The sequence below is a fragment of the Mustelus asterias genome, chromosome 1, assembly GCF_964213995.1.
Source record: "Mustelus asterias chromosome 1, sMusAst1.hap1.1, whole genome shotgun sequence".
Classification (NCBI taxonomy): Eukaryota; Metazoa; Chordata; class Chondrichthyes; order Carcharhiniformes; family Triakidae; genus Mustelus; species Mustelus asterias.
The window spans coordinates 12,575,014-12,581,797 of NC_135801.1; positions in this window are offsets into that span (position 1 = coordinate 12,575,014).

The following is a 6,784-nucleotide window of genomic DNA, read 5'->3' on the forward strand; positions in this document are numbered from 1 at the left end:
AGGGGGAGGAGGGAGTGGGGAGTGAGGGAGGGGGAGGAGGGAGTGGGGAGTGAGTGAGGGAGTGGGGAGTGAGGGAGGGGGATTGAGGGAGTGGGGAGTGAGGGAGGGGGATTGAGGGAGTGGGGAGTGAGGGAGGGGGATTGAGGGAGTGGGGAGTGAGGGAGGGGGAGGAGGGAGTGGGGAGTGAGGGAGGGGGATTGAGGGAGTGGGGAGTGAGGGAGGGGGAGGAGGGAGTGGGGAGTGAGGGAGGGGGAGGAGGGAGTGGGGAGTGAGGGAGGAGGGAGTGGGGAGTGAGGGAGGAGGGAGTGGGGAGTGAGGGAGTGAGGGAGTGGGGAGTGAGGGAAGGGGGAGGAGGGAGTGGGATTGAGGGAGGAGGGAGTGAGGGAGGGGGGAGTGAGGGAGGGGGGAGTGAGGGAGGGGGGAGTGAGGGAGGGGGGAGGGGGGAGGGGGGAGTGAGGGAGGGGGAGGGGGGAGTGAGGGAGGGGGGAGGGGGGAGTGAGGGAGGGGGAGTGAGGGAGGGGGGAGGGGGGAGTGAGGGAGGGGGGAGTGAGGGAGGGGGGAGTGAGGGAGGGGGGAGGGGGGAGTGAGGGAGGGGGGAGTGAGGGAGGGGGGAGGGGGGAGTGAGGGAGGGGGGAGGGGGGAGTGAGGGAGGGGGGAGTGAGGGAGGGGGGAGGGGGGAGTGAGGGAGGGGGAGTGAGGGAGGGGGAGGGGGGAGTGAGGGAGGGGGGAGGGGGGAGTGAGGGAGGGGGGAGGGGGGAGTGAGGGAGGGGGGAGGGGGGAGTGAGGGAGGGGGGAGGGGGGAGTGAGGGAGGGGGGAGGGGGGAGTGAGGGAGGGGGAGTGAGGGAGGGGGGAGGGGGGAGTGAGGGAGGGGGAGGGGGGAGTGAGGGAGGGGGAGTGAGGGAGGAGGGAGGGAGGGGGGAGGGGGGAGTGAGGGAGGGGGGAGGGGGGAGGAGTGAGGGAGGGGGGAGGGGGGAGTGAGGGAGGGGGGAGGGGGGAGTGAGGGAGGGGGGAGGGGGAGTGAGGGAGGGGGGAGGGGGGAGTGAGGGAGGGGGGAGGGGGAGTGGGGAGGGGGGAGGGGGAGTGAGGGAGGGGGAGTGAGGGAGGAGGGAGGAGGGGGGAGGGGGGAGTGAGGGGGGGGAGGGGGAGGAGTGAGGGAGGGGGGAGTGAGGGAGGGGGGAGTGGGGGAGTGAGGGAGGGGGGAGGGGGGAGTGAGGGAGGGGGGAGGGGGGAGTGAGGGAGGGGGGAGGGGGAGTGAGGGAGGGGGGAGTGAGGGAGGGGGGAGGGAGGGGGGAGTGGGGGAGGGGGGAGTGAGGGAGGGGGGAGGGGGGAGTGGGGGGGGGGGGAGTGAGGGAGGGGGGAGTGAGGGAGGGGGAGGGGGGATTGAGGGAGGGGGGAGTGAGGGAGGGGGGAGTGAGGGAGGGGGGATTGAGGGAGTGAGGGAGGAGGGGAGTGAGGGAGGAGGGAGTGAGGGAGGAGGGAGTGAGGAGGGAGTGGGGAGGAGGGAGTGGGGAGTGAGGGAGGAGGGAGTGGGGAGTGAGGGAGGGAGTGAGGGAGGAGGGAGTGGGGAGTGAGGGAGGGGGGAGGAGGGAGTGGGGGGGGAGTGAGGGAGGAGGGAGTGGGGAGTGAGGGAGGGGGGAGTGAGGGAGGGGGGAGGAGGGAGTGGGGAGTGAGGGAGGGGGATTGAGGGAGGAGGGAGTGAGGGAGTGGGGAGTGTGGGAGGGGGAGGAGGGAGTGGGGAGTGAGGGAGGGGGGAGGAGGGAGTGGGGAGTGAGGGAGGGGGGAGGGGGATTGAGGGAGGGGGGATTGAGGGAGGGGGGAGTGAGGGAGGGGGAGTGAGGGAGGGGGGAGTGAGGGAGGGGGGATTGAGGGAGTGAGGGAGGGGGGATTGAGGGAGGGGGAGGAGGAGTGAGGGAGGGGGGAGTGAGGGAGGGGGGAGTGAGGGAGGGGGGATTGAGGGAGGGGGGATTGAGGGAGTGAGGGAGGGGGGATTGAGGGAGGGGGGAGTGAGGGGGGGGGGAGTGAGGGAGGGGGATTAAGGGAGTGAGGAGGGGGGAGTGAGGGAGGGGGGATTGAGGGAGTGAGGGAGGGGGGATTGAGGGAGGGGGGATTGAGGGAGGGGGGAGTGAGGGAGGGGGGATTGAGGGAGTGAGGGAGGGGGGTGAGGGAGGGGGGAGTGAGGGAGGGGGGATTGAGGGAGTGAGGGAGGGGGGATTGAGGGAGGGAGGGGGGATTGAGGGAGAGGGGAGTGAGGGATTGGGGGGAGATTGGGGGAGGATTGAGAGGGGGGATTGAGGGGGGAGTGAGGGGGAAGGGGGAGGAGGGGATTGAGGGGGAGTGAAGGGGAGGGGATTGAGGGGGAAGGAGGGGAGTGATGGAGTGAGAGGGTTGACGGAGGAGGGATTGAGAGAAGGAGGGGCATTGAGGAAGGGGGGATTGAGGGAGGGAGTGAGGGAGATGTAGATGAGGAGGAGAGGTTGGATGAGGGAGGTGATGGGGGTTGAGATAGGGGTGGTTGAGTGGGGGCGAGTTTGAAATGAGGCAGTAAGTGAGAGGATGTGATTTGGAGGAGCGGGAGATGGATGGAATAGGGAATGAGTGAGGGGATGGGGAGTGGGAGGAGAAGATGGAGGACAGGGGGAGGGTGGGTTAAGTTAGGACAAAGTGAGAGGGAGAGGTGGAGACTGACTGTAGTGAGGAAGGGCAAGGAGAGGACACAGGCTTTATCTTATGGAATCGGCCAGCATTGTAGGAATTCCAAGTCATGTTGGCGTGTGCCTTGGAGGGAGCTTTCAGGTGGTGGTGATGTTCCCATTCATCTGCTGCCCACCTTCTGTGTAGTAGAGGCCGTGTGCTTCAAAGGTGCTGTCAAAAAAGCCTTGACGAGTTTCTGCAGTGCATCTTGTAGATGGTCACACTGCTGCCACTGTGGGCAGTGGTGAACATAGAATCATAGAATTCCTACAATGCAGAAAGAGGCCATTCAGCCCATTGAGTCTGCTCCGACTCCTCGACAGAGGATCTCACCCAGGCCCTTTCCTTGTAATCCCACATATTTAACCCACTAATCCGCCGAACCTACACATCTTTGGACGCTAAGGAACAATTTATCGTGGCCAATCCACCTTACCTGCACATCTTTGGACTGTGGGAGGAAACCGGAGCACCCAGAGGAAACCCACGCAGACACGACCAGAATGTGCAAACTCCACACAGACAATCACCCAAACCCGGAATCAAACCCGGGTCCCTGATGCTGTGAGGTAGCAGTGCTAACCACTGTGGCAGCGTGCCACACCGTAACTGAGCTGGTGAGAAGGAATAAGATGAGGGAGTGACACTGATGATATTTACTGTCAAGAGGCTGTAATAAAATGAAAATAAAGGAATCTAAGAATTGGGAATGTGTTCTGTTGGGTGTTGGATTAAAAAAGAGCAAACTAAATGGGAATTGGGTAGGAAGGCAGATTTACTGAGGTGAAGGAACTGACATCCTTAATATGCGGATTAGCCTCACAATGCCATCAAGGGATATTTACCTCAGAGAAGTGGGTAACAATAGGGCATAGAATTTCAGGAGTTAAAGCGAAGATGGTAAAAGTTCAAAAGCAAAGATGAGGGCAAATTTCATACATATTCTCTCGTGTAAGAAAGGTTATGAAGATGTAAGACAAGTAATTCCGATAAAATGACCAAAAGAAAAAGCAGTGTACCAGTGGGCAAAGTTCATCCTATACATAGAGCTCGTCCAAGATCACAGTCTCACACTGTAGAAACTTGTATTCACTCTTAATATGTTCCTCAATGACACCCTCATCAGCACCAACTTACTACATATATCTTCTTCGTCCTCCTCTTCCTCACTATCCTCCTCCTTATCCTCATTCTCTGCATTCCAATCATCCTCCTCCTCCTTATTGTCCTTGTCTTTATCATCCTCTTCCTCCACCTACTTCTCATCATCATCTCCATCCTCCTCCTCCTTCTTAGACCACAAGAAGCTACAAAGGGTTGTGAACGTAGCCCAGTCCATCACTCAAACTAGCCTCCCATCCGTAGATTCTTTCTACACTTCCCACTGCCTCGGAAAAGCAACCAGCATAATTAAGGACCCCACGCACCCTGGACGTACTCTCTTCCACCTTCTTCCGTCGGGAAAAAGATACTAAAGTCTGAAAACATGTACCAACAGACGCATGAGCAGCTTCTTCCCTGCTGTCATCAGGCTTTTGAATGGTCCTATTATATATTAAGCTGATCTTTCTCTTCACCCTATCTGTAACTGCAACACTACATTCTGCACCCTCTCCTTTCCTTTTCCCCTTTTTCTATGAATGGTATGCTTTGTATAGTGCGTTAGAAACAATACTTTTCACGATCCCAATACGCGTGACAAATCAAAAACCTCATTATCATTCCCACCATTCTCATCCTCAAGGGGAGGCGATGACCTAATGGTATTATCGCTGGACTATTAATCCAGAAACTCAGCTAATGTTCTGGGGACCCAGGTTTCAAATCCCATCAAGACAGATGGTGGAATTTGTATTCAATAAAAAAAATCTGGAATTAAGAATCTACTGATAGCCATGGAACAATTGTCAATTGTCGGGGAAAACCCATCTGGTTTACTAATGTCCTTAAGGGAAGGAAATCTGCCATCTTTACCTGGTCTGGCCCACATGTGACTCCAGAGCCACGGCAATGTGGTTGACTCTCAACTGCCCTCTGAAGTGACCTAGCAAGGAACTCAGTTCAAGGGCAACTAGGGATGGGCAATATATGCTGGCCCAGCCAGTGATGTCCATGTCCCACGAATGAATAAAAAGAAATCGCCCTCACTATCCTAGTTGTCCTCATCTTTATCAGCACCATCCTCCCCGTGCCCTTTTCCTCCTCTGCATCCTCCTCATCAGCTTCCTCCTCCTCTATTGCTCCTTGATCTGATCGATTTTCAGAAAAAAGGTTCAAACGGACGGCCTCAAGCGGGAGAAAGCCAGAACTGTTTTGCGGTTTTGTGCAGATGGGAAGGAAAATGCCGGAAGAAGGCTGAGATTTGAGTCACCAAAGGCATAAGCGGCAGGCCGGGAGAAGAGCAGAGCTCAGATAAATAAGAGGTGACAAGAAGACGGTGCATCTGAAACCTAACACAACAGTTAAAAAAACACAGCTGTTTGGCAAAGAATTACCAACTACCCCAGATTTTGAATATAAAATACGAGAGGTGTAAGGAACAGCTTAGATTGCAAATCAAACATTCAAGGTGGTCACTGATTTAAAAGTTTTCGTTATGATCGAACATTTGGAGCGGAAATCAGTTGCCAGTTATGGGAGATTTTTTTATTGTATCTTTTGGTACTTTATTCTTAATCAAAAAAGCCAATTAAGTCCAATCAGAGTGCCCACACGAGAGACAAACCAGATCGGAGCTGACAAGAGAATACACATCCCAACTTGGGCTTGATCAAACAAGATCCAAGATGACAAGATGAGTCATTACACCCCCCTCCTTGATCTGAGCTTCATCTTAGCCAAAAGGCCGAGATGGTTTTGAAAAATTGCATGAGGTAAAGCCTCAGTTTAACCTCATTGGCTACCCTGATCCTTTACTTCACCCTAGCCTGGACAAATCACGATCGCAGGTGTCAGCACACCCCCAGTGCAATGGGCTAGCCTCGTCCCCTGCCTGATCATGGTTTCACCCCTGCCAGGTCAGTATGATTAAGCTCTCTTGGGATCAATGACTTGGGACAATGTCCACCCTCGAGTGCACCTGGTGTGTCCACTTTCTCGTATTTCCTCACAACTCAAACACCACCATTCCCGGCTGATTAAAGTTAAGATTCCTATTGCCACACGGTCATGTTACAGCATATTTTTCCTCAGGCCCAATCTCCAACTTCCCCATAGCACCTCATAGTGGAATCATTTGTCCAGCCCATCAGTGATAATATTAATTTATCGAAAATAATAATGTTTTGTGTCATTTATGTTTTAAATATCAATGTATAGTTCATACTTTTCATGAAAAGTATTAAAACAGTATTAAAACGCTGGTATTAAAACAGAACGTTCCAGATTTCCTCCCTCCACCTCTGTTTCTTTCACATCATCCCTCTCTCTCTCACCACCTCAATCTCTCTCCCAAGGCTTGGCCCCTACTGCACCACACACAAAAAAAGAATCCCTGCTCACCCCTGCCCATTTTGACATAATTTGCCCCTTTTTTCTCCTCGGGGCATCTCTGCTTCATTTTCATACACAACCCCTTGAAAATAGAATCATAGCATAGAATCCCTACAGTGCAAAAAGAAGCCATTCGGCCCATCAAGTCCTCACCAACCACAACCCTACCGAGGCCCTATCCCTATGACCCTACCCATTCACCCCACTAACCCCAAGGGTCAATTTAGATGGCCAATCAACCTAACCCGCACATCTTTGGACAGTGGGAGGAATCCGGAGCACCCGGAGGAAACCCACGCAGACATGAGGAGAATGTGCAAACTCCACACAGACAGTGACCCAAGCGGGAATCGAACCCAGGCCCCTGGGGCTGTGAGGCAGCAGTGCTAACCACTGTGCCACCATGCTGGCAGCACGATGTAGGCTAGCACTCCAGTGCAGTACCGAGGAAGTGCTGTATGGGTGAAGTCTCATTTTTGGATGAGGCATTAAACCGACGCCCTATCTACACATGTGGGACGTTAAAGATCCCATGACCTTATTTCGAAGGAGAGCAGTGGAGTTAACCTTGGTGTAATATGAGCTCTGAAGAAGTGTCAT